Source organism: Schistocerca americana, chromosome 4 (assembly GCF_021461395.2).
Source record: "Schistocerca americana isolate TAMUIC-IGC-003095 chromosome 4, iqSchAmer2.1, whole genome shotgun sequence".
NCBI classification, from domain to species: Eukaryota; Metazoa; Arthropoda; class Insecta; order Orthoptera; family Acrididae; genus Schistocerca; species Schistocerca americana.
The window spans coordinates 704,403,741-704,430,085 of NC_060122.1; the positions used below are offsets into that span (position 1 = coordinate 704,403,741).

Below are 26,345 nucleotides of genomic sequence, written 5' to 3' on the forward strand. Positions count from 1 at the left end.
CGGGGCCCGCAGCGCGCCGAGCGGCGGCGGGCGCAACTACGGCACTCTGTATCACCGCGCCGCGGCGAGCGTGTCGGATGGCATTGGTGACCACGTGGCGCGAAGGCGTTCGGGAGTCGTTCGGAATCAGAAATAAACTACTTTAGTTTCCTCAGAATCTGCTAAACGATCCATCTACCGCCATCGACAGTCCAACAGTGTCCAAATTCGCAACTATCGAGTCCGTTGACGTAATCGAGAAGACCTGTCATCCCTTACCAAGAAAAATCGTGTGTAAACAAATAAAATTCAAAGTGAAGTGAATGTTACAAAATAACCGATAACCAAAACTGTGAATGTTTTTTAACTCTTCTCGTTGTTCAATAAAAATGCCGTTCGTCTGAGAAAGTAAACAACGTGTTTATTCACCTCAGTCATTAGCCTCCAACAATGTAACATGGAAGAAATACGTATACAGAAAAAGTTATGACTACAAGAAGATTTAGTGATACTCTCCGTCGGTACAGACGAGGGTCACACGTTTCCCAGCAACGGAACAAACAGGTTTGTGTTGCATACTGAGTGTTAAATTTAAACAAAAATCAAGCAATGTGCTTTATTTTTCTCGTTCTGAAACAAATGTATTTGTATTACTTTTTGCTTTGGCAATAATTCATACAGAAATCGTCATATTTGTGTGCATGAAACAGTCGAGTTTCCTTAATAATGTCTGTTTGTAGCAGTAAGATAAAATATTGAACAAAGGCATGTGAATAATTTCAAAGTACTTTTCAGAATATTTTTCGGTTTTCCCGTTGAGCGATAAAGTAGATGCTTGTCGTTTTTTGAGGAGCCCTTTCGTTACGCAGGCTTGTGAACGGGTTGCCAATAACGTTTTGAATGCATAGAACTCCGCAATAAATTAATTACAGGCTGGATCTTTTCTTCGTAGACGACGCTAATACCTGTCACGCCTGCGAGTCCTCTTACTATTGGCGAATCACGATTAATGGTAGGAGATTTTATAATTTTTTTTAAGGCTGGATCGGTATAAGGCGTTGTGCGATGGTAAGCTAGGGAAGGATCGATGGGTCCCTGGAGGGAGTCTAGCCGGTTGGTGTCTTGGAGCTGAATGGGTTGCCGACATCACCATTCTGTGCGCGATCTCGCCTGCCGACTGGTTTGTTTCGCTGTTAATCCCGCGCCGGCAGCCCGCTAAACCGACATTAATATTCCGCGATCGGTATTTACGAGCTATTTACGTTTCCTGCAAAACGGTTTTTATCCGGCCTGTGGCACAGTAATCCCGGCGGGCTTTTATTTATTTTTATAGTCAGCTTTTTGCGCAAGTTTGGGGGTCGGAGCGCGCACCCCGGCGCCGACCATCGATCATCGACCGAGACGTATAAAGTTTGGCAGTGTGGCCGCCGTGACAACTTGTCACCGGCAATCAATAGGCCCGCGCGCGCCGCCGTGATGGATAGGCGGCGAGGCCTCGACCTGCCCGACGCCAGCCGTCGCGACGCCGCGCAGCGCAGCGCCAAAAAATGAAATAAGAGAAAAAGCCAAAATCGCTCCCGAGTGATCCCCGATCTGCTGCTGTCCAGGGGGCGTCGCTGCACGAGCCGACGAGACTAAATGTATCAATCACATCGGCTGAGTTTCTCGTAGTTGCATTCCAGTCGGCACGCTTTTTGTAGCTACTTACAGAAGTACTTAACATCGCGCAGCACATAGCACAGCCAACGTCGTAGGATATTTTGATTCACCATTTAATGGGTACGTAGCTAGAAAATTGTATTTCGTATGGAAATCCTCCTACCACTTCCAAGGTGAGTTTGCTGACTTCTGAATGTAAATGTCTTGAGACGCTATCAACACATTCATCAAAATATATCGTCTAGTTAAAACCACACTTTTTCCTTTTTTTCCAAAAATTTCTACTGACATTTCGGCTGCACCATGCTACATATTATTCACGGTCCCGATTCTGCTGCAGAGCATTTAATGGTACTTTTATTTAAGTATAACTCCTGAAGAGATGTTTTGCTGCAGTGGAGTAAACGTTATTAATTGATTTTACCACTTGCTCGTTATATCAATTTTTACTCGAAACAATATACAGTTTAAATATCACGTGCTACATCCCCTCGCCACCCTCCCCCCTCTTCCTCCTTCCCCCTCCCCCGCTTTCGCAACGAAAATCGCCTCTTCCCAGCTTCCTGCCTGATCTCTCTTCAGCAAGATTTTATCATCCTTAGATTTTTTCTTTAGGCCCTAAATCGATTCGCCCCTTGTGCATTAAGCTACATGTTTTTGACGTACTAAAATATTTGTTCTTATATTTTGTCAATATAGGCTTACAGAGAGGGTTACAAAAGGAGCTGTACTTACGTGTTTCTCGCTTATTTAAATAAAGTAAGTAAATTTTTTTCCATAACTGCCCATGTTTTTACTGCGATGCTTTGAAACTTCATTTTTTGTTTCTTGATTTCAGCGCCTTTCGGTGATGACTACACTAACTCAATTCTCACAACACTTATCGGACCAAATGAATTCATAGGTGTAATCACAAATACTTGTTAGAGGCAATGCATATGTAGAAGAATCTCTGCTTACCTTCACAGTCACTTTTAGATTCTTGACAAAATGCTGTACTAACATTTCTGTTGCAGTCCTTTACAAGACTTCCTCGACACATGCACAATCTACGTTACTACCCGTTTCGTACTGAATCTTTTAAGGTACTCCAACAGTATAATTCAGCAAAACAATTGTTCTTATTTCTTCGGGATTGCAACCTCCAAGACATCATTAATGTCTCGTAAGATCCTTTCCATGTTTTTAATAAACATGGAAAGTATTCTTAATGCTAATTTAACCGTCTTACACAGAATGATAAATTTGTTTGACCGTATTTATTTGGTTTTTGTTAAAGTGCTAATTTATTTTTTAAAAATATTTATTTTTTCGGGCAGCCCTCCTTCACTGGTGATATTCCATAATGACAGCAGTACATATCCTCTAAAATGGCGGTAAAGTTAACAAACTCCTACGTTTGCTAGTGCTTGCTCTTTCCTTAGTTCACTAATTTGATTGCGTTCCCTTGGTAGTAGAAAGCCTAAATTTCTTTCGGTGCACCAGCTAAATTTTAATAGTAGTAGGAGGTCACTCTCGCAGATTTTATTGCTTTGGTGGCTGTTGAGTTACTTGTAGAATCAACCTCTTGTACTCCTAAGTGCATGGTGCAGTCCCTCTTTCCCACATTAGCTGTTAGTGTTTCATTCTTTAACTGATACCCACAGCTTGAGATTTTAACAGCAAGGATTCTCAATTATTCTCCCTAAACAAGTCTTTGGCTGTTTTCTTCAATTTCCGTAGCACAGCGGATTCTAACCTGTGGTGAAGGTCGGACATGTGAACGTCTATATAATACACATAGTGCCTTTCCAGTCCAATGCCTGTCTGTGCGAAAAGTACAGAAATTTGAAACTGAAGAGGATTATGGCAGTCGTAGCCAGGACTTAAGTGCTCAGCTTGTGATATAAGAGCAGAAATTCATACGTAACGATCTCAGAATGTCATTGTGAAATGGTCTTACCCCTTAAAGATTCAGCCTCGGATTGCCCAGTCGATGCAAGTGAACTCTTAGTCCGCTGCATAAATTATTGTGTCTTTTACATCTAACGTATCACTGAAAACCGTCAATATGCCGGCTCCAGCTTTTTCAGTAAATGACCTTTACGTTGCTTGTTTTCAATGAATTACATCAGATTATTCTTCCAAATATTTATTCCATTACTTTTATTGTTCCCCTAAACGGTGACAGTAATCTGCTCTGTAACTAAACAAAAGATAGGCAGTGTTCAAATGGTTCAAACGGCTCTGAGCACTATGGGACTTAACTTCTGTGGTCATCAGTCCCCTAGAACTTAGAACTACTTAAACCTAACTAACCTAAGCACATCACACACATCCCAAGGCAGTGTTACTTGTGTCGAATGTACTATGGTACTTCTTCCATTTGGAACTCAGTTCTTACATTGAGGATGTACCAAGTACAATAAAAGAATGTGAACCAGACAAATTATATCTGGGCAGGTAAAATACGAACTTCCTTCGAGGAGTTATCGATAGTTCTGCAAATTGATGTTCGCGCTCAATCAGATTTTTTGAAAGTAACTTCTTACTCATCTATGGGACGTTCTTCAGGCCGTATTACATTTTATGAACATTATTGTAACGTGGTGACACAGGTTTATAGGTCACAGATAGGTTAATCGTTCGAGCCGGCCGCTGTGGCCAAGAGGTTATTGGCGCTTCAGTCTGGAACCGCGCGACCGCTACGGTAGCAGGTTCGCATCCTGCCTCGGGCATGCATATGTGTGATGTTCTTAGGTTAGTTAGGTTTAAGTAGTTCCAAGTGTAGGGGACTGACGACCTCAGATGTTAAATCTTATAGTGCTCTGAGCCATTTTTGGGTTAATCGTTCATCAGAAACGTATTACCGTAGAAATCATTCAAAATGGCTCTGAGCACTATGGGACTTAACTTCTGAAGTCATCAGTCCCCTAGAACTTAGAGCTACTTAAACCTAAATAACCTAAGGACATCACACACATCCATGCCTGAGGCAGGATTCGATCCTGCGACCCTAGCGGTCGCGCAGTTCCAGACTGTAGGGCCTAGAACCGCTCGGCCACCCCGGCCGGCATAGAAATCATTAGTAAACTCTCTATAGCATAGGCCTATAAGAGGCAGAAGTGTGGGTGCTTATGGATTATCGATAGTCAGTAGTCACAAACATCATAATATGGCCTAAGAGAATTTCTTCAATGTCATAAGATGTTATTTATAAGGAAGCTAGGAGTACTACCAAAGAGATTGGTCAGCATCTCCTTTTGGTCATTATAAGTGCTCGGTCTTGGTGCTCGAAGATACTGTTATAAGAAATGCACATATTAAGCAGTGTATTTCCATGCTCTGACTTGGATTTGTAGGCAGAGGCGCAGACTTTAAGACAACGGGGTCTATCCACTGAGTTCGTACTCCGCCCGTAAAGACCTTGTTGAAGTTGCAGTGTTAAACTTTTTAGATAAAAAAAAAGAGATGGACTTATTTTCAGGGTGACCTGTTTTCCATCATCCAATATCTTTTCTTTTTCTTTTCTTAAGGAATTGTACGTCGTGAGAGAGCCAACAGTAACACAGGTACAGAATTTATAACGAAATTTCAGACAATCGCTTGGTTTAATTCAGCTCCTAACTCGAAGAGAGTGACCCAAAATCATTTTACTCACATCCGAAAATGAATACTGCAACAACTTTCAGTGGTAACATAATACCGCAGCTACTAGACTTCGTCTCTGCTATATATTAAGAAGACAATGTACGAAATTAGTTTTCCTCAGTGACAACATCAAACATCTTCCAGAGTTGAGTGACACATTTGAAGTACTTAGGAAACTACAAATAGACCAAATTCACTCATAGACTTCCGATGTATGCTTGTTGGACACTTAGTACTATGGGACCAAGCATCCATAGTTCCATTTAAGTGTGGCACTATCGCAGTACTTCCACTGCCCAACAGCTAAATGTATTAATGAATACGATAATTCGTATGTATTAGCTAACTGTCGTTATGTGACAAGGACAACTGCAAGGCAAATGTAATAATTAGCTGGTAATGAATGAAGGGCAGTCGAACCAAAATGTTTCGTTCCAAATTGACACAGTCTGATCAAAATTGAAAGCCTGCTGTACGCAGCTGTATAAAACGTCCGTGCAGTCAAAACTGCGCAAGTAGCAACTGGTGAACGTTATCATCAGGATAAAAGCCGTTTACTTTTTTAAACAGTACCTGCGACGTGCTTGCGAAACCAGTTATATCTCCTGATAAGTTGCAGAAGCAATGCCAAGTGGAAAGTAAGATAGGACAAAGTTCTTCACGCCAACGTTCTGAAGGGCAACCCTAAAGACAATGGTTGTTGCCTCTTGAGGTAATCTGCCAGTATTAGAATAAGCAATAATGCATTTGCCCGGTTAACTGTCTAGTATTGTATCTGGAACAGTGATTGTACAACGGACATCCGTGATTAAGGACACCCCTCTCCCCCACCCCCAAAAATGTAGACAATGCATTGCGTGCATTTTGTCAGGACTGGATAAACAAAAGGGAACACACCGAGAAGTGATACAATAGCTGTATCGAAATATTATAGGCAATAAATTATAAGACTTTAACCCTGTAACTGACTTACAGTTTGTCTTAAATGCCTCTGCTGCTTGCTTTGGATTTAATTGCACATCTATTGATGAAACCTATTACATGCTCAGAATTAAAATATTGTCTCCATTAAGGATATTCACTTTACACGGAGCATCAAAAATGTACTCTGTTATTCTGCTATTTGCTACTTAAAAATCTCTAGAACGGCTACCATTCACTCGCACTCTATTGAGATACATACTAATCAACAATTTTTTGAATATGTGTTCAATAACAATTAACACCCATTACATCAGATTTCATTTACTATTTCCACAGGGTCTTTAAAAATAAATTATTTTTCCGTTGTTAATGGGGATATTGTTGAAATTTAATGAAAAAGTTTAGAGCGATTTTAGATTTATTTCAGACTCTAAATTTGGTTTGTAGCTCAATGATGAAACTCTAGATTACAGAAGAAAATGGAACGAACATCTACAAAGAATGGAGAGTGAGACACTTCCCTTAAAGGAAAGAAATTATAAGCGCCATGGGGGAAGAGGCATAGGAAGACTCCGACAGAGATGGGTACCGTAACAGGCAATTCCTGCCTAATACCTGAAGAGAAAATGAAGATGAAGATGATGAAACTAAGATATATGACAAAAACGTAATAAGAAATATAGGGAATTTTAATCGTTCCACTGTTTATATCCGCACTCTTGAAAGGATAATGAATTCTATATAGACAGAGGGACTTTAACCACAAATTGAGGCAAAAGGTACGTTGACGTCTGTGCAACAGTTTTATAGTTTTCCAAGCGTTGCATATGAGAGAAGTAGGGACAGATTCAATGTACCTGAAGCCAAAGTATTGCTGCATTGCCCATGGGAATCTATACGTATAAGCCACACACTACTTATTTCGCCCACAATATTTTTTTACCTTGTATTGCAGTGTACTAAGGCTTAAATTAGAAAGGCATTTTCTCGACAATGCTCATCGTTATGGGGAATACCACCTCCCAACATTCCAAACTTGTAATTTTTCTCCAGCCTCTTTACCTGTCTTCATACTAATTGGAAAAATTTCATTTCGAAAGGCATTGACCCCCTTTAAGAAACTTAATGATTCTCACGAACAGTATACAGTGGAGAAAGTGTAACTATAGTAAACTGACGTGACAGTCGTCAACACGCTTAACGAAAATGCTTCTCTGAAGATGACTGTGTGGTAACAAGAGTCGCGTCTTCGGATAGCGAAATACCTCGATATACAAGCATATGTTCAAATCTATTTGGATTCAATATCTCTAATTAAATGTAAATGAGTGCTGACCGGTGCAGAACAGCAATCGTGCTGTTTAAAGGAAACTTGGAGGACTTGCTCTGCACAAAACTTCAGAAAATCGTGCTCCTCGTTCATATTCACTCGAAGTTGAATTGACGTCCTTGCTGGCAGGATGAGATGTGTTGATGAGGGGTAAGAACGCATTAAATCATGATACATGTGTTGGAAAGAGATATATAATTTTATTTTTCGCTTATTTGTAGCAGTTGTACTACCCATCGCAGTTTTGAGCGAGGTAGCCGTAAAATGATTTTTTCCAGTGTTCAAATCTCACCATCAGATTCTGTCATAATTTCTGAAGGCTCTCAAATATATTAATTTATTTTTATGTCTCTGCTAATGAGAAAAGTAACTAAATTGAGCAATCATGTGTCCGAAGCTTGCAACATTCTCTTGTCATGCTAGTAAGAGTCTACTGACGTGCGATTCACACATGAACATACCTACTGATACTGCCACAGACCTACAGAGATTTCTTTTATTTATTTATTTATTTATTTACTTATTTTTTTTTTTTTTTTTTGCAAATTGATGGCCAATGTTATGCCTTTTTTCCTAGATTCTTCTGCAGCTACCCACTGTACCACAAACTATGTTCCTACTATGTGTTTCATCTTTATAATAACTCCTTAGTCCGCCCCGGTAGCTGAGTGGTCAGCGTGACAGACTGCCAATCCTAAGGGCCCGAGTTCGATTCCCGGCTGAGTCGGAGATTTTCTCCGCTCAGGGACTGGGTGTTGTGTTATCCTAATCATCATCATTTCATCCCCATCGACGCGCAGGTGGCCGAAGTGGCGTCAAATCGAAAGACCTGCACCAGGCGAACGGTCTACCCGACGGGAGGCCCTAGCCACATGACATTTCCATTTTTTTCCAATAACTCCTTCAGAGGGTGAGAATGTACGTTGAAGGAAACGAAACTAATTGGTCAGTTTAATGTGTCTGTAATTATTTAACAAGCTCAGACAGATTTTCGATGGTTCACAAGTTTAAGTAAAAACTGTCTACTAGATGAGTGGCGGGCGTCTGCGACTCCCTCCCTCAAAATATGAGTTGCGCGATGAATCGCTATGCAAATTGGATTAGCAACTGCAATCCACCTGTGCTTACAAGCTCTTACGGCATCGCTTTTCGAAAGTCAACTTTTTCGTATCGGTACGAAATTGTCATAGTACAATGTTGTAAGGTTCACGGACTTTCTCAGCACCCCTGCTTCGGAGAATTGGTTTCTCTTCGAGGTGTTCCATTAACAACAGCTATCAAAGAGTGGTGGAATGGACGCCGACTGCTGCACAATTACCAGTTTAAGAGATATGCCACAGAGCAACTGAATACAGTAACTTGAAGTCTGTTTATTTTGACGGAGGCCAATGTCCATTAACATTTTCGTTGATCTGTGTTAATTCTGGATGGTCAGAGAAGCTAGCCTTTGTGTGTTTAATGTTTTTGCTTTATAAAAAAATTCATCCTAAGTTGAGGCACCTTTCAGAATTTCCTACTCTTCACGTTGTTTCTGGAATGCCTGACACCGCATACTAAGCAATTCGAGAAACCCATCAACTCTCCAAATTTCGCTGTAGCCTGGAGACTGCTCTTCTTGCATTCTTATCAGTCTGGGTGAGCTCTGGAAGCCATTAGTCCTCAACGTACATCGATATATTTCCGGTGAATCTATGGCGCTCCTTTGGAATGACTTATGTTCGCTTTGAATAGCGAACGGAAAATGAAATGTGGAGTCAGGTATTATAGCAAAGCAGAATATTAAGAAAAAATGTTTTTATTGAGAAGATATTTTCTTCTGAAACGCCAAGTGATGGTTTTTGAAGACGAATGTTACAGTGCCAAATCCGAAATTCCTTTGTCTTTCTCATATAGGGTCTACGCATTCACCTTAGAATCATTACAACACACGACGTCTATTCGGTAATTTTGGCTGTAAAGAATCTCGTGAGTTAGTCATATACGAAAATGGAAGATGATAACCTTAAAAACGGAGCACAATTTCATATTAGGTGAGCAGTCATCAGCTTCCTTATGATGGACTCTTTGCAGAATTTTCCATTAACAATTTAGGGGAACAACAGACAGCTTTGATCTGGATAAACGGCCAGGGATTCGATCTAATGTGGACCGGAATAGGAGTCCACAGTTATAAACACTGCGCCATCTCGTTAAAAGAACTGAAACTATCAACAATTTTGCAAGTACTAGTCTACGATGCGGAAGTGATACACCCATGAAGTATGGCGTACTAAAAATGAAGCCCATCAAATGAAGATGAACTCCTGAACGCAGTTAACTTGTTCCAGAATTACCACTTGATGGCATTGATTCTCTTTGTGAGCAATGTCCTTTTCAAAGGAAAAATCCCACGATTTGCTTTGCGTGATTTAGGGAAACCACGAAAAACCTAACTCCGGATTGCCAGACGGGGATCCAAACCGTCGACCTTCATATTGTGGGTTCAGTGCGTTAACTAAAGTAACATCCCGCTGGAGAGGCTACACGAGAAAGAAGTGCACCACACGTATTTTTAGATCATCCTAATCCTATACAGCCTTTAGAAGTTAATACTCTCTCTGTGCCTGGAGCGTCTGTGTTAGCACAGCAAGAGCCACAGATGAAGAACATGAATCGAAGTTGGTGCGAAGTTTGGTGCGTACGCGCCTAGTGGTGTTTTCTGTGATGAGGGAATTGAAAGGCTATCCGTAATACAGTAAGATGACAAAAAAAGGAAACAGTGATATAAATAGATGAAACATGGAAGATGTTTCAAATCATTAGGTTCAAAATTATACAAACTGAAGAAAGTCCTCAACTGAGTACTTGCAAATAAGAAACTAACAGTCGGAAATGAATATTTAGCTTTTTATTGACATGAACAGCTTACATCTAACAGCAACTTAAGTGCGTAGCAACTGTTCGAAGTGATGACCGCCAGTGTGAATACAATGTAATCCATTGGCAGAACTTCTCTGGGTTCAAAATAACTTAGCCTTTAAGCTAGAACAGGTTGTTTACGATTGTGGTGTAACTACAGTTTCACCAACGCTTTACATACTGTATTTTTCGAGCTGTGTACTTCAGGGGCTAGATGACGGGTACTTACTGACGAATCTTTTCGTAACCGATCAAACACGATCTCCTCAAATTCTACAATACAAACAGCCTACATGTAGATTGCAATGGGTAGCAGTATGTGATTCCTATCCCGGCAACAATTGTCGTCCAATTAGGGTAACGCCTGTTGCAAAACCTTTACCTGGACATTTTAGGCACCATATTCTGCTGTACTACACGGTAAGTTTGCGTCAGCAATTCCTGTGACGAGTAATACCACACCACAGCCATTAGTTGTAAACTCCAATCTGAACGCATTTCAGGCGATTGTACATCGCTTTCCAAGGTGCCGGCACCAACGTCTATGCGGACAGTTGTCCGCTATGAAATCTTAGCGATTTATAAACACATTGCTCAATCAAAAACCGTTTGCCCCCTGAACTATTTATCTTCAACCATTAGTTTTTTCTCTAAAAAGATTCTGTTTCGGGCCCTTGCCATATTAGTAATATTGACCTTCAATGCATGGGATAACCTCTCCCACCCTGGTAGAAGAGTTCATCGGCACTCCGCTTCCGGGATTCGGGGAGGCGCGCCGACGCCGTATGGAATCTGCCCGGCGGATTGACGACGATGGCCTGTGTGCCAGCCAGCCTAAACGTGATTTTTTCGCGGTGTCTGAAATCCAACTGGGTGAATACTCGGCTGGTACCCACGTCTTGTCTCAGTTACACGATTTACAGACATTCCGAAGACTAGACGCAAACAGATAGGAAGAGCATTGCCAAATCCAGAATAACACGTCGACCCCGTAAACACGGGATGAGGTCACGGAAAAGAAGAAAACAGTTTGGGAAACCTGCATGTACGTTCTTTCATATCTGACGGAGCCTCTGCAGCACGCTTGGTCGCTCGGAATGACGGGTGTGACAGCAAGAGGCCTGGCTTGCAGAGCACAGATGTACCCGCAGACACGCGTGAATCTTTGTTGGGCTGTCCCTTTTGTTGAGCGCTGCGGCGGCATGCATGCCGATGCACGGCCCACGTGTGGCGCGCCGAGCTGCCCGGGGCACGTGCCGCGCACGTGACGGCTGACCTTTTATCCCGCGGAGCGGCTAATTGCCGCCGTGGTCTCTCGCGCGCAGACACATAGCAAACACCGCCTGATAGCCCAGTCGCCTACGGAAAAAAATGCGCACTTTTAAGGCGTCGAGCTGTGTCGGCGTACATTTGCGAGCTCTCGCTAGTGTCGCACACGCGTGTCGCGGCTCGGAAGGGTGCTGACAGCTGCGCAGTAACTGAGTCTTCAGAACCGAGACAGTTACTTCTCAAAGCAGCTGCTTGTGGAGTTGGTCAGGAAGCTCTGTCGTCTCCAGCTGGTCATTTTTCCCTCGAGTCGTTTCATCACAGCAGATGTCAGTGCAAACTTAAATGCGTATATGACCACGTTACTGTGGCTGTCTTGTTCCGTACGCCACTCAAAGCGGTTGCTCACCATCAACGTCATTCGGTAGTTATTCGTTCTAATGCTACCAAGCACGATGCACGATGACGTACTCCTTAAAACAGTTAACACTATACAGCCCAAATCCTTGTTCGGCCTTCCTGATTGAAAATCACTTCACATAAGTACGGAGACAGTCTATCACAAAAGAAATGGGGAGCGCCATACCCAGTCACCATCCCCAAAGAAAAAGCTGCAGATGAACAAAAGAATCTGAAAAAAATCATTATTTGGTATCACAAAATGTCAAGCCGATATACTTAATACAGGGTGTAACGGGTTTAAGTGAGGACATTTTTATTAGTCACTGAGGACAGTGTGCTGAACAACATTACAGCAGTATTTATTTCATTTGAAGACTAATAATTGTAACTGTTAAGAGTCATATGTTTTTAGGTAAGTTAGTACCTCCAAGTACATAGCCTGTGGCAAGAGTAAGCTATTAAAGCTTATTTCTTTCTTGGAAGCAGGTCAGGTGTTGGAGTATGGACACCTGGACGTAAAACAATTAGTCTACGCTGATAGTAATAGTCCACTTAGTACTGAAGTCACAACCGTGCAGAAAACATCAGGTAAGTCACTTATGTAACCTGTTTGTGTGGATTTTTTGAAAGACACCAAGTTAATCCTGACAGTAGAAAATATTTATTTCATAACTGCATTTCCAGCCTTTGGCTCATTTTCAAGTGGTACTGCAAAAGATTTTGCTTCAACACATGTCAGATTATAAAATGCTTCGACATACATGTCCAGTCCGGCTGGTCCCGACGGAGGTTCGAGTCCTCCCTCTGGCATGGGTGTGTGTGTTTGTCCTTAGGAAAATTTAGGTTAATTAGTGTGTAAGCTTAGGGACTGATGACCTTAGCAGTTAAACCCCGGCTGGTCCCGGAGGAGGTTCGAGTCCTCCCTCGGGCATGCGTGTGTGTGTTTGTCCTTAGGATAATTTAGGTTAAGTAGTGTGTAAGCTTAGAGACTGATGACTTTAGCTGTTAAGTCTCATAAGATAAAAAAAAAGTTAAACCCCATAAGATTTCACACGCATTTGAACATTTGACATACATGTCATCGTCAAAAACAAGCCTTTTCTCTGTAGAAATCAGTAACATTAGACGAGTGCAAAGCTCTGTACATCGTGAAATTACAATGATGAAGTGCATACATGTCAGAGGATTTTAAAGTCTGTGAAGTGCTGAAGCAAAATCTTTTTCGGTACCATTTAAAAATGGCCCAAATCGATAAAATGTAATTACGTAAAAAATGATATCTTCAGTCATGGTTAACTTGATTCCCTTCAAAAAACAGCTGTCCGTATATACTGAGCGTTTTGCGTCGATGTGTCCACACTTCAACTCCAGACTTGTTGCCCAGGGGAAAATGAGCATTAATGGCTTGCTCTTGCCACACCTATGTATACTGGAGGTACTAACCATCCTAAGAACATATTACTACTAACAGCTATAACCACTAGTCTGCAAATGATGTAAATACTGCTATAATGTTGTTCAGTTCACTGTCCTCAGTCACCAATAAAATACTGGTAAAACGCGGTATAACACTCCATCTCTCTCTCTTCTCTCTCTCCCTATCTATTCTAAAGTTTAATCTTGTCGTACTGGTTCCGCTGTTTTCATGATGTGGCAACATTTATTTTTGCTTAGTGGCCGGATGCTTTTTCTGTCACCACAGTCGTCCTTAACATAAGCAAGGGAAGTCGTGTGCGCCATCTGTCTGTGAATCGTCTGTACTTTGTTCTGTGTGTTATTGTATATTGACTGTTTGTGTATCGAATTTTCTTAAGGCGGAGATTGGGAACCGACCTATTATTCAACTAACCGAGCATGGAGACTCTCCTAAGAACCACGCACCGGCTGGCTGCTGGTTCAGACCAATGGCTGTTAATCCGCCGCTCATACTCGATCCGAGTCTCGCAAGCTGGAGCACAATCCGTTAAGCTGCGCGAGCTACTAACGTCAGTCAACACAAGTAATAATATATCGTCAAAAACAAAATATAGTTTTTTGAGATTTATTATAGTAATAATAAAATTTGATATGACATCGTAGCTGTGATAGAAATTGCGACCTGTGAGACTGATTAAAAATCGTGCTCACTACTGTCATCAAATATAAGATTCCATACATGTAGCACTCGCAGCGGTTTCACGACCCTAGCTACTGCCAACGATACTGCATGTTCTCTCTGTCTAACGACATAGCGGTTGACAGGACATTAAACTTGTATTTCTTTTTTCAATAAACCAATCTTTATATTCTGTACTAGTTATGTATTTTACTAGCCACAATACACAATCTGTGACCTCTCGCTATTTCTGCTACATGCAGTTCGTGGCCTATCGAAAAACTGTGTAGAGAAGTATCTTCCGCTTAAACTCTTCCGACGTGTCAGAATTACTAAAATGAGAAGTACAAAAATCAGTACCACATTGTGTAACTGCATAGGTTGATTATTTATAGCATATCCTGTTTAGGCAGTGCTAAATCTCCTATTTTCCTTTCTTAGTGAGTACATTGCAAATAACCGGAATGCAAGTTCTATCGTATGTGCATCAAAATGTGGACTGGCAGCTGCACTATACCACGCATTCCGTAGTCAAATTTCCTGACAATCAGCTACAATCTTTTTCCACTGTCACACTGCACTTTATCCATCTGTCAAAAGCACAAGGAGTCAATGCCTGTCACTTGTGTTTGAAGAGCTTGTTGATTATGTGTCATACAAGAGTTGAAAACCAGTGATTTCACCTACAGACATAAAAACGTCCACGCAATCATTTATCGAGATTAAACTCAATATTGACGTTCTACATTAGTGAAATAGCAACAGTTTGCCCTCTGCAATGGGAATTGTAATTCTTTGCCACATCGTATTTCAAGTTATTCTCATTTTATGCCCGCTCTTCAGTTTTCTGACACACATAACTGACTGGAAATAACAGCCGCTTCTGCAGTTTGACTTATTTCCTTGTGAAGATAAATTCTACTTCTGACTCGTAATCTTTGTGTAAAAGAATACATCGCGTAAATTTTTGCTAGCGCTATCACATATCCGATAAAATATACCTTACAGCATACCTTCTGCGCTTAAAACTTGGTCTTTTGGGTCACCACCACCAAACAGAAGCTATTCTCAAGGGGACACAGAAGCTATTCTCAAGGGGACAAATATTATTAGGCCTATTAGATTATGAATGTCAGTATTTGGTCAGATAACACTTTGTTAAAATTGATTACTGGCTTCGGCTATGCAGCCTTTGTCAGATTTAAAGTGGGAAAATATAAAAAATGGACATGAATGTGCGAATAAAATGAAAAAGGTATCTAAAAATCGAGCAGCGTTGCATAGGCGCGTAGTCAGTGCATAAAAAAGCAGTTGGAAGTAGGTTTATTTATTGACTAAGCACCTAAATGGCATGGCAAATTTTTAGGTAACTTGTTCATTTTGTTCGTACGTTTATGTCCAGTTGTTTGTTAGATAACACTATTGATATATTTTGTTTATATATTCTCAATTTTAGATCTGATTATGCCTGCAGAGTTGAAATCAAGAGTCCATTTTAGTACACTGATTTTTATAATCTAAGCCAACAAAAACGTTACCTTTCTCCGCATGAGATACAAACAGCTACATTTCGCGGAATGTTAATTTGTGTCAGCTACCTGGAAAATGATTTGTGTCTGGTACAAGATAAGAAAGAATAATTCAAGTGAAAGAAATTGTAATGTAAATGTATATTACAGCTGTATTGTGACGTTGCGCACTGAGATTTGTTGCTCTTTTAAACTCCTGCAACTAATGGAAGGACTTAACAGAGAATATCTGTAAAGAGCAGCAGAATCAATTCTATTAAGACTGAAATAATTTCTATCAACTAAATGTGTGAAAAGGAAAGTTGCCAATGTTTGTGCATTGCCATACTTGACTTGCGAAACTGAGACGTAGATTTTTAATGCATAAACAATTCATAAGCTGAGATTTGCTTACCCGTAAGTGGAAAGATGCTTGTTGGCAGTAACTGGGATGTGCCAGAGAAAACAATAAATGCCTCGGAGAGGCAGACTTAAGTGGGAGAAATAAATGTGTGCGTAATGACAGTGACACTCAGGCGTTCGTGACTCTTAGCACGGTGAATCGATGGGTGATGGGACAAGGAAGTTCTTTGTTAAAAATGTTCAAATGTGTGTGAAATCTTATGGCACTTAACTGCTGAGGTCATCAGTCCCTACGCTTACACACTACTTAACCTAAATTATCCTAAGGACAAACACACACACCCATGCCCGAGGGAGGACTCGAACCTCCGCCGGGACCAGCCGCGCAGTCCATGACTACAGCGCCCTAGGCCGCTCGGCTAATCCCGCGCGGTCGGAAGTTCTTTGCTGGTTTCCAAACGTTGAGAAAATGCTGAGATTACGGCCTAACATAGAGTGAGCAGACGGCATTGGGGATAGTCCTGTGACAACTGGGATGCGAACGGCTGAAGTCCGTAACGCACGAAAAAGTGTAAAATAAATGAAGGGCTTATTTCAATAGTGGTACAAGTCCATTAGCTCCACTTTTCTGTCTATAACGCTTCTGAAATTAATGAGCCAAACAAACAGAAAGAAAAGTTCATGTCTAGCAAGAAGCCATATGCTTGAATATTTATGATATCTCAACTGCAGATTTTTCAGCGCTCATTTAACTTTAGGGCTCTGTATCTCAATATGAATAAAAATGGACTTGTACCACAATTGAAATAAGCTCTTCAAATGTATCCGGCAGTGTCAAATGGCCGATGGCATTATCTTTTGCACTACCAGTTCCCAGAGTAAAAGAGCACCACTCCCTGGTTTTGCGGAACTTGGAATTTTGTACTGGTTAACAGCCACAGTGTATTGAGATTATGAATGTCTTCATTCACAGAAGGAAAAGTTAATAGCGTCGCATTAAGTTCCTGTGTTCCTGGCAGTGTACACTCGTGTTTTCCATCAACAGAAGGATCTGCAGCTACGGATTCCACCGTCAGTAACGCATGCCACACTGAACTCCACGGGATCGCGCTTAGCAGGATGCGGATCGGTCATTTGCATGGCCGGGGACCGCCCGGAGAACCGCGCGTCGGCGTGAAGGACACGGCGCGGGGTTGGGAGGCCGCCTCGGTGCTGGCGATCGTTAAACGTGGCGGTGGCGGTGCCGGCTCGCCGCTTTCCTCTTTAAGGCGGCACGCGGGCCCCGACTGCTCGCGCTCTGTTCTCGTCCAGCGAACGACCGCCCACCAAATTCCTCTCCTCTGACAGCTCCCTCAACATCTCAGCCCGTCTACTCCACTAGCTACCTCCTTATCTTACGAGAAGAACGACAACGGCGATATCGGGAGATTTATGTCGTACATATTGCTTGATCTGTCCTTCCAAGAAACGACTCATGCTAATACCATATACGTCTTTCATCTAAACTGTTTGTATTATGTCCTACAATTTTCGCTCAGTCCTTCTCGTTAACTCTGGTGTTTTACTCGTACATGAGATAGTCCGTTCATCAAGTAGAGCGGACTGTTGTGTAATAACCACTGTATAGTGAGGGCCTTTTCACATCCTTCTGAATCTGCTTAGTGTATTCATCTCTTGGTCTCCATCTACAATTTTTACCCTCCACGCAGCCCTCCAATACCAAATCGGTGATCCCTTGATGCCTCAGAACATGTCCTACCAACCGATCCCTTCTTCTGGTCAAGTTGTGCCACAAACTTCTCTTCTCCCCAATCCTATTCAATACTTCTTCATTAGTTATGTGATCTACCCATCTAATCTTCAGCATTCTTCTGTAGCACCACATTTCAAAAGCTTCTATTCTCTTCTTGTCCAAACTAGTTATCGTCCATGTTTCACTTCCATACATGGCTACACTCCATACAAATACTTTCAAAAATGACTTCCTTACACTTAAATCTATACTCGATGTTAACAAATTTCTCTTCTTCAGAAATGCTTTCCTTGCCATTGCCAGTCTACATTTGATATCCTCTCTACTTCGACCATCATCAGTTATTTTGCTCCCCAAATAGCAAAACTCCTTTACTACTTTAAATGTCTCATTCCCTAATCTAATTCCCTCAGCATCACCCGACTTAATTCGACTACATTCCATTATCCTCGTTTTGCTTTGGTTGATGTTCATCTTATATCCTCCTTTCAAGACACTGTCCATTCCGTTCAACTGCTCTTCCAGGTCCTTTGCTGTCTCTGACAGAATTACAATGTCATCAGCGAACCTCAAAGTTTTTATTTCTTCTGCATGGATTTTAATACCTACTCCGAATTTTTCTTTTGTTTCCTTTACTGCTTGCTCAATATACAGATTGAATAACATCGGGGAGAGGCTACAACCCTGTCTCACTCCCTTCCCAACCACTGCTTTCCTTTGATGTCCCTCGACTCTTATAACTGCCATCTGGTTTCTGTACAAATTGTAAATAGCTTCTCACTCCCTGTATTTTACCCCTGCCAACTTCACAAAGGCCATATATCTCTAAAACCTTGCTTGGAAGTGGGAGGTACGAACTAGTTTTCATTTAATTCTGGAACAATATCTCCCAGACAAAATATCATGTAGGTGTGCTTACGTGTATACGAAGCACAGTCGATGACTTGCTTGACGTGTGCTACCGATCGCAGACGAAAAAACAAGTACGGTCTCACTTTCAACTCTGGAAAAAATATAAAAAGACTGGAGAAATCACTTGCAAGAGACAGCGCAAAAGCTCAGTACATGTACGAGCAGTACTAACGTCGAATATTCGTTGGATGTCCATAGCCGGTACTTACATTCTTTTTTTTTATTTTTTCATTTTTCGCATTTACAAGTTGGTCTGTCGGAATTATACCCCATAAAATTTGTGTGTGCTCATGCTACGTATCGCTAAACCACATGTTAAGATGGTGAAAGAGAAATACCGACGTCAGCCACATGAGGGTAATGAAATAATTTAATGGCGACAAGCGAAAATTTGTGTCGGAGCCGGACCTGAACCCGGATTTCCCGATGTCGCAAACGATCGCCTTAACAGATTCGGCTATCCGAGCACTCTTCCCGTCCAACCCAAATACCCAACTTGTCGCACACTACTTCTTTAACGCGCCCCCCCCCCCCCCTCCCTGTCCATTTTCCTCTTTGCTCACAGTGTCTTGCATGAATCCAGCAAGAAGTCGCTCCTATGGTGTATCCATACTGAAGATATAGATAGTATAGTTATTATCTATGTAGATGTTGTCTCGCGTAAAGTGGGAAATCGAGATTCGAGTCCCAGTCCAGCACAAATTTTCGCTTACTGACACAGAATTATTTCATTACCCTCATAACCTGACATCGGTGTTTCTCATTCATCATGTATATATCCGACCACAGAATCATGACTGTGATGTCTGACATAACGCATAGAATATAGTAACGTATTAAGATCACATAACTTGATGTCTTACGACAAATAACAAACCAGTTATGATACCTTCCACTTTTTTCGTATTCTTGTATTAATAGTACCTAATATTCCACTGACTATCGAAAAAGGAATAAAACCATATTAGATTTTATCTACCTGTCGATGAAGAGGTCAAGGGCTATCTTCTATGGGCTTCGGGGTTTTTTTACTTTTTATTTTTATTTTTTTCGTGAAGGGGTCACTTTGACATTAACCTTTAGCAATTTAGGATACTCACAGAAAATCTAATAAACGGACAGGGACAAAATCTGCCGTGCTCCCGAAAACGATTCCTGTGTGACCATGGCACCACTTTGCTCGCTCATTGACTTAAAAGCTGCAACTGAAACTATACATAGTTTTCGGTTTATTATCTCTCTATGTCGGTGAATAAGACTCGCAAAACCGTAAAAATAACAGCAGCTTCACTTATTGTAAAAGCCATAGAGCAAAGAAAATGTTATTCTTTGTAGAGAAAAACGCTGAAGTGGAAGCAGTTCACAAACTGCGCACGTTCCATTAATTTCATTACTTCCAGATGTTTACCGCATCAGCTGAACGAAATAGCTGCGTGTTGAAAGTCATATATGAACACTAGATAAGATCCCAATGAACGTGACGAACGGTGAGTATCTATGGTTAGGACAGAAAGAAGTGTCAGTGAAAGACAGAAGATAATAGTCGGAAAGAGAATGAGACTGAGAGAGAGGGGATGGAGGTGGCGGATAAAGTCGGAGAAGAGGAAGGAGATAGGATAGGTACCATGTGGAAACGGCAGGTTGCCCAGCGGATTATGACATTCTCGTTCTGCTTCTATGGGCAGACCATACAGAAATGAAAACTGATAAGCATGTATTCGATTATGCCAATAACCATGTAATTTCGCGGCAGTCAACGATGGATCAACAAGAATCTAATAGTATCGTCCTTTTTTTTGAAGGGCTTTACTACAATGACCATGGCATGTATTACCTCAAGCAGGTGCGACAGATTTTCAGTAGGGAGTCCACATAGCGTGTATTTTACTCTATCCTCTGTTACGTAAGTGGTAACGATGTTTAGCTTTCTTTTGTGAAACATTAGCATATTATGAAGTAATGGAAACACACAGTCGGAAATAGTGAAAAATACCTGCCTTAGCGGCTAGACAGCAGGTCATTTGTAAAGAGCTGCAAATAAACAAATATATAAACTTGCTTTTAATTACAGTTCATGAGAATGGCTTGACCTCAAAGGTAAAGAATTAGAAGCATATCTGCAGTTATTTATGTTGATGACTGTCGAGACAATTTAAACTGAATTCTTGTACAACTTTTTCTGTTTATTTTCTTGGTTACTTTTTTGTGTCTTGTACTTTTTTACTTGCTAGCCTCGTAATCAACTGAAACGATCATATTGCGTCTCTCCAAGACGTCTTCGACCAGCTTATTCTACTCGTCTACTTATTGTTCCTAGACGTCCTCAATAATCATATTACGGTGGGATCCGAAGCGTCTAAGGCTGCGTCCTTTTTCTACATGGTATGTGTATTCCTCTATTAGAAACCTTGCAATAAAAAAGTATCTTCCTATTTTCGAAAATGTGGAAAATCATGAAAGGCCCTGAAATTAATCTGTACAGTACTTTATGTGACTTCGTAGGCTTTCCCGGCGTAATAAGTCTTGAAAGTCTCTTCGGGTTTGCTGCCGGATCCTAAAATCAACTCGAGTACTTCGCATTTATGAAATACGTTTGTCTGTAAATTATTAAATAATTATGAAATTTCTCATGATAGTGAAAACTAGAACCAACGAATAGCAAACTTCTTGTTTTGAGAAGCAAATTTACTTTGCTAGAAATATTTTAGATTCTCGACAGCAGATGAAGAAATATTTCATGTAAGATTTGAAACATGATTGCGTAGGCACAGCCACAGACTCTGCGACTAGAAAATAACAGAAAGTTTTTCAAGTAATCCACGTTAAAATGCTTGAAATCTTGCAGTTGAATGTGTTTCTAACTTAAAAGATCATATTACTGGGTGGTTTTGTGTTAGAGGCTTGAGTTTCAACTAGAACAGAAGGTTTAGAAAGATAGAACTGTTTTTACTATCTCATACACCCCTCGTGGTTCCATCGTGAACTGTACTTGTTCAGTACTCCCACTTACACACACCATTTTCCTCCCAGTTTGACGCTTTTAGGCCTATCTCAGCCCTTGACATATGGTCTGTTCCGCCGAGAGGGACTGAGCATATGTTCCGACGTCCCATCGACAGTGATTGATTGGAGGCGGATGAACTTAACCTAACGTGGATATCTGCTGTGAGTAGCGTCAAAACTCTACGCGTGTTTGTGTCTTGGCCTGCCGTAGTACGACACATGGTTGACGCATAGCAAGTGGAACAGTAAAGATCTGAGTGAACAGTGTGGGACACTGCGAAGAATGTGATTAGTAATGCGGCCATTCGCAAGTATACAACAGATCTATGCCCTTGTCCTGAGTTTCATCTGTTTCATCTTTTGTTAGATGGATTATGGATCACATATTCTTCGCAGCTATTAATTATTCAAATTTTAGATCAGTAAAAAGTTCCTGAATTAAGAGTAGTGGTGCTAGTGTTATTGGAAATGGCAGTAGGAACCATACACCCACAGCCGTAAGTATATTTCTTCTCTCAACGCAAAAGGAAGTCCTGTACAGGATATTACCACAAACCATTCCATTTGCCGTGGTTTGCATACGGAAAATGGAACGTAAGTATGTGAACTAACAAAGAAGTGAAGTCAGGGCGTTAACTGCTTATATGAAAATAACAGAATATTATCTTACTAAAAATGCATTTGTGCCATGTCGGAGGTTAAAAATTTTCATCAGAAAGACTAAGTTACATCATGTTGCAACGAAACTCTATACTTCGGTAAATTCTGAACACACACTAGAAACTTTATTTATTTAATCTCGAGAATAAGATAGTTTGTGAAGGTCAGCGATGAACAACATAGGATGTCGGAAGCAGAGGGAGGACGGGGTCGTGAGAGGAGGAAAGTCTATGACGATGACGATCGTCGGAACGGAGATTGTTGTTACTCTTGCCTGTAGCTTTCATGCGGAAAACAAATTTTGAAACTGCTTCTGTGGGTGTCTTTTTCCGTGATGTGTAACCTGATTCCTCTAAGTTTCCACTGCTTCTGTCGATCAACATGGTATAAATGAATGACGTTCACTATAAATGAACTATTTAGCGTCCTTTCTTGCTTCGTACCTTCCCTTCCAGAGCAATAACAGACAGACCAAGATTTCGGTGGTAAGGTCAAAGTGGTAATAAATAAACAGTAGCTTAACTTTGAGTCTATATACTCACTATCGTGAATTGTATAAGTATTTCACCAGATATGGACTACTTTTATTTTTATTTTTTTCTGGTCTGATATAAGAAAATGCGTTAAGGCTATTTTATCAATGGATCGCATGTTGAGAATAAATGTAATTTCACGGTACAGTAAGTTTTTGTGAAATAGCTATCTGGCGTCCAGTTGTTGAAATATTCACATCATACAATTGTTCGTTACCATACCGGTCTCAAACGGTCAGTTCACGCGCTGTCCAAGTTGATACTTAGTATTCTTAAATTTATTTTACATTTCTTTAAATCTTGTACATCCATCATTACTCGGTTAGTTAAATCTGAAGCCCTTTGATTCATGATTGACATGACGGTAACCACCCATTGAGATATTCTGACTCGGAAGTGAATTAACTGAAGGTAGCATCCCGACATTCGTTTCATCTGATCAGGAGCGCCGGCCGGTGTGGCCGTGCGGTTAAAGGCGCTTCAGTCTGGAACCGCGTGACCGCTACGGTCGCAGGTTCGAATCCTGCCTCGGGCATGGATGTGTGTGATGTCCATAGGTTAGTTAGGTTTAATTAGTTCTAAGTTCTCGGCGACTGATGACCTCAGAAGTTAAGTCGCATAGTGCTCAGAACCATTTGAACCATTTGATCAGGAGCCTCCACCACGGATAACCGGGGACAAAATGGCTGCGGAGGAATTTAAATATTAGTGCCGTGACTTAACCACTACACTACTCAAGACATACGAGGGGCGTTTGAAAAGTCCGTACAAAAATAAAAACTACTTGCTTGTTTGGGGTAAACCTTTTTTATTTTTCGACGTAGTCTCCTTTTAGACTTATACACTTCGTCCAATGCTGTTCTAATTTGTTGATCCCTTCCGAATAATAGGAATTGTACAAGTCTGCAAAATAGCTATTAGTTGCTGCAATCACCTACTCATTTGAGTAAAGTCATTGCCCCGCCAGCCATTTCTTCAACTTGGGGAACAAATAGTAGTCCGAGGGAGCCAAGTTTGGAGAATAGGGGGGATGTGAAACTAGTTGGAATCCTATTTCCAATAATTTTACGACCACAACTGCTGAGGTGTGTGCTGGTACATTGTCGTGATGGAAAAGGACTTTTTTGCGGTCCAATCGCCGGCGTTTTTCTTGCAGTTCGGTTTTCAAACGGTCCAATAACGATGAATAATATGCACCTGTAATAGTTTTACTCTTTTTCAGATAGTCGATGAGGATTATCCCTCGCTTATCCCAAAAGACAGTCGCCACAACCTTTCCGGCCGTAGTCTTCGCATTTTTTGGTGCAGATTCTCCCTAGGTAACCCATTGTTAAGATTGTTTGGTCTCAGGAGTATAGTAATGTATCCATATTTCATCCACAGTGACGAAACGACGCTTACAGTCCTGCGGATTCTTCCTGAACATTTGCGAACCATCCTTGCAACACTTCACACGATTCCGGTTTTGGTCAAGCGTGAGCAATCGCGGAACCCATCTTGCGGATAGCTTTCTCATGTCCAAATGTTTATGCAAAATATTATGTACACGTTCATTCGAGATGCCCACAGCACTAGAAATCTCACGCACCTTAACTCTTTTGTCATCCATCACCATCTTATGGATTTTATCAATGATATCTAGAGTGGTAACCTCCACAGGGCGTCCAGAACGTTCAGCATAATTTGTGCCCGTATGGCCACTACGAAAATTTTTAAACCACTTATAAACTGTTCTAATCGACGGTACAGAGTCACGGTAATGTTTAGCAAGTTTCTCTTTAGTCTCCTGAGGCGTTTTGCCTTTCATAAAGTAATGTTTAATCACCGCTCAAAATTCTTTTCCGTCCAATTTTTGACAATCAATCGACTTCCTTGATTCACAAGAATGCCAAACACAAAAAAATAGGCCAACATGGCTGAAACTTGGTGTGCATTCTTTCCAAAGATGCTACTAACTAAACAGGACCTCGATAAGCGCCGGTGGTGCCATCTCTCGGACTTTGCACCGACTTGTCAAACGCCTCCCGTAGTCTGACGGGAGACTGGAGAGCGAGTTGTCGAGTCCCTCCTCTCTAGCCCATAACGTGGGGAGAAGCACCGTACTGGCTGTTTCTCATGGTTATATCGCTTCTTCCGCACCACGCCGCTGGGAACTGAGGCGACTGAGTGGGCAGCCACGCCTGGAGAGTATTTATTTTCCATGAAATGAGTTATCATTGCATGAAATACAGACATTAGTAATTAAAGTAAATGACGTAAGAGACGCACACGCACAGAATCAATGTAGATCAATGCACCCAGTACTGTATTGCTAGTCGGGAAATGATTGTTACTCATATGGTATGACAGTTCTAGCGTTCTTCTGGGACAAACCATTTCTGCCACCACAAGTGCTGCTCGCTCTTTAGTGTACATACCGACTATAAGAAAGCTTCAATGAAACACTGCATGTTACGTGCACAAAATACTGGCTATCAACGGATGAGGAGTAGCCTTTCCTTTCCAAAAACATACTGTCGAAACTTGAAAGGAAAATCTGTTTACGCTGAACTACGTTTTTATACATATAATGTGTGTACTGTTCTAGAAAATAATATATTCCAGCGGTTGTTCCCTGAGTATAAGTAAGTAAAATTAGCAACCCCCTGTGTCTTAAACGCTACCGAAATTATTGAGTGACGGGCATTACAGGCCCATCTATCTCTGTACTACCAGATCGCTACTTGCACCGGAAGACTATGCCATTTCTGTGCAAGCCGCAGGCGGCTTTACCCGGCACTATGTTAGCACCGTCGTCCCTTCTGATATCAGAGTCCCACATGTTTTCAGACCACGAAGTGGCGCTGTGGAATCGTGTTCGGCAAGAGCGGCTTCCAATCGTAGTTTGGTTGTCCTGATCGTGATTCAGGTTTCTCTTGTTTTCAGTAAATCACTTTGGCGACTCCCAGTATGGCTCCTTAAGCAGGCCACGGACACAGCCTTCCCCAATTCTCTTCCGGCTAAACTGGCGCTCTGCTGCTAAAGACGTCGGCGTAGAAGAGATGTTAATTTACAGCATTCCTTCCCATGTGTCTGTCCCTGAATTTAGCTTTCCCACATCAACAACATACACGAAACCATTGGTGCTTATATTCTAAATCACTCCCAACCCCCGTCCTCCTCCCTCCCCCCCCCCCCGCCCCTCTCATGTCACAAGTGTTTGCCACAAGTGTTGTATTGTGTGCATTTGACGATGGTTTCCCTACGAATGTTCGGTTATAAGTAAAATGCCAGACGATATTGGCAGATAAATGCATATATAAATAAGAGAATTCAGTTTACAAAAATGGAACCATTCTCCTACTCAAAAATAATCTAACGCCTTATCTCTTGGAATAACTGTAGCGCAAACTTTACTTCTCAATCAGCTACTGAACACCGGAAACGGTAA

General features: G+C 41.4%; 1 long non-coding RNA gene across 1 annotated transcript in view; it reads left to right on the forward strand.

Moving 5' to 3' along the window:
- The first annotated feature begins 58 nt into the window (after positions 1-58).
- The window catches only part of LOC124613881, a 122,306-nt gene continuing 96,019 nt past the window's right edge, over positions 59-26,345 (forward strand). The window contains exon 1 of the long non-coding RNA XR_006979646.1: positions 59-543. This is a non-coding gene — a long non-coding RNA (uncharacterized LOC124613881). The remainder of the gene's footprint in view (positions 544-26,345) is intronic.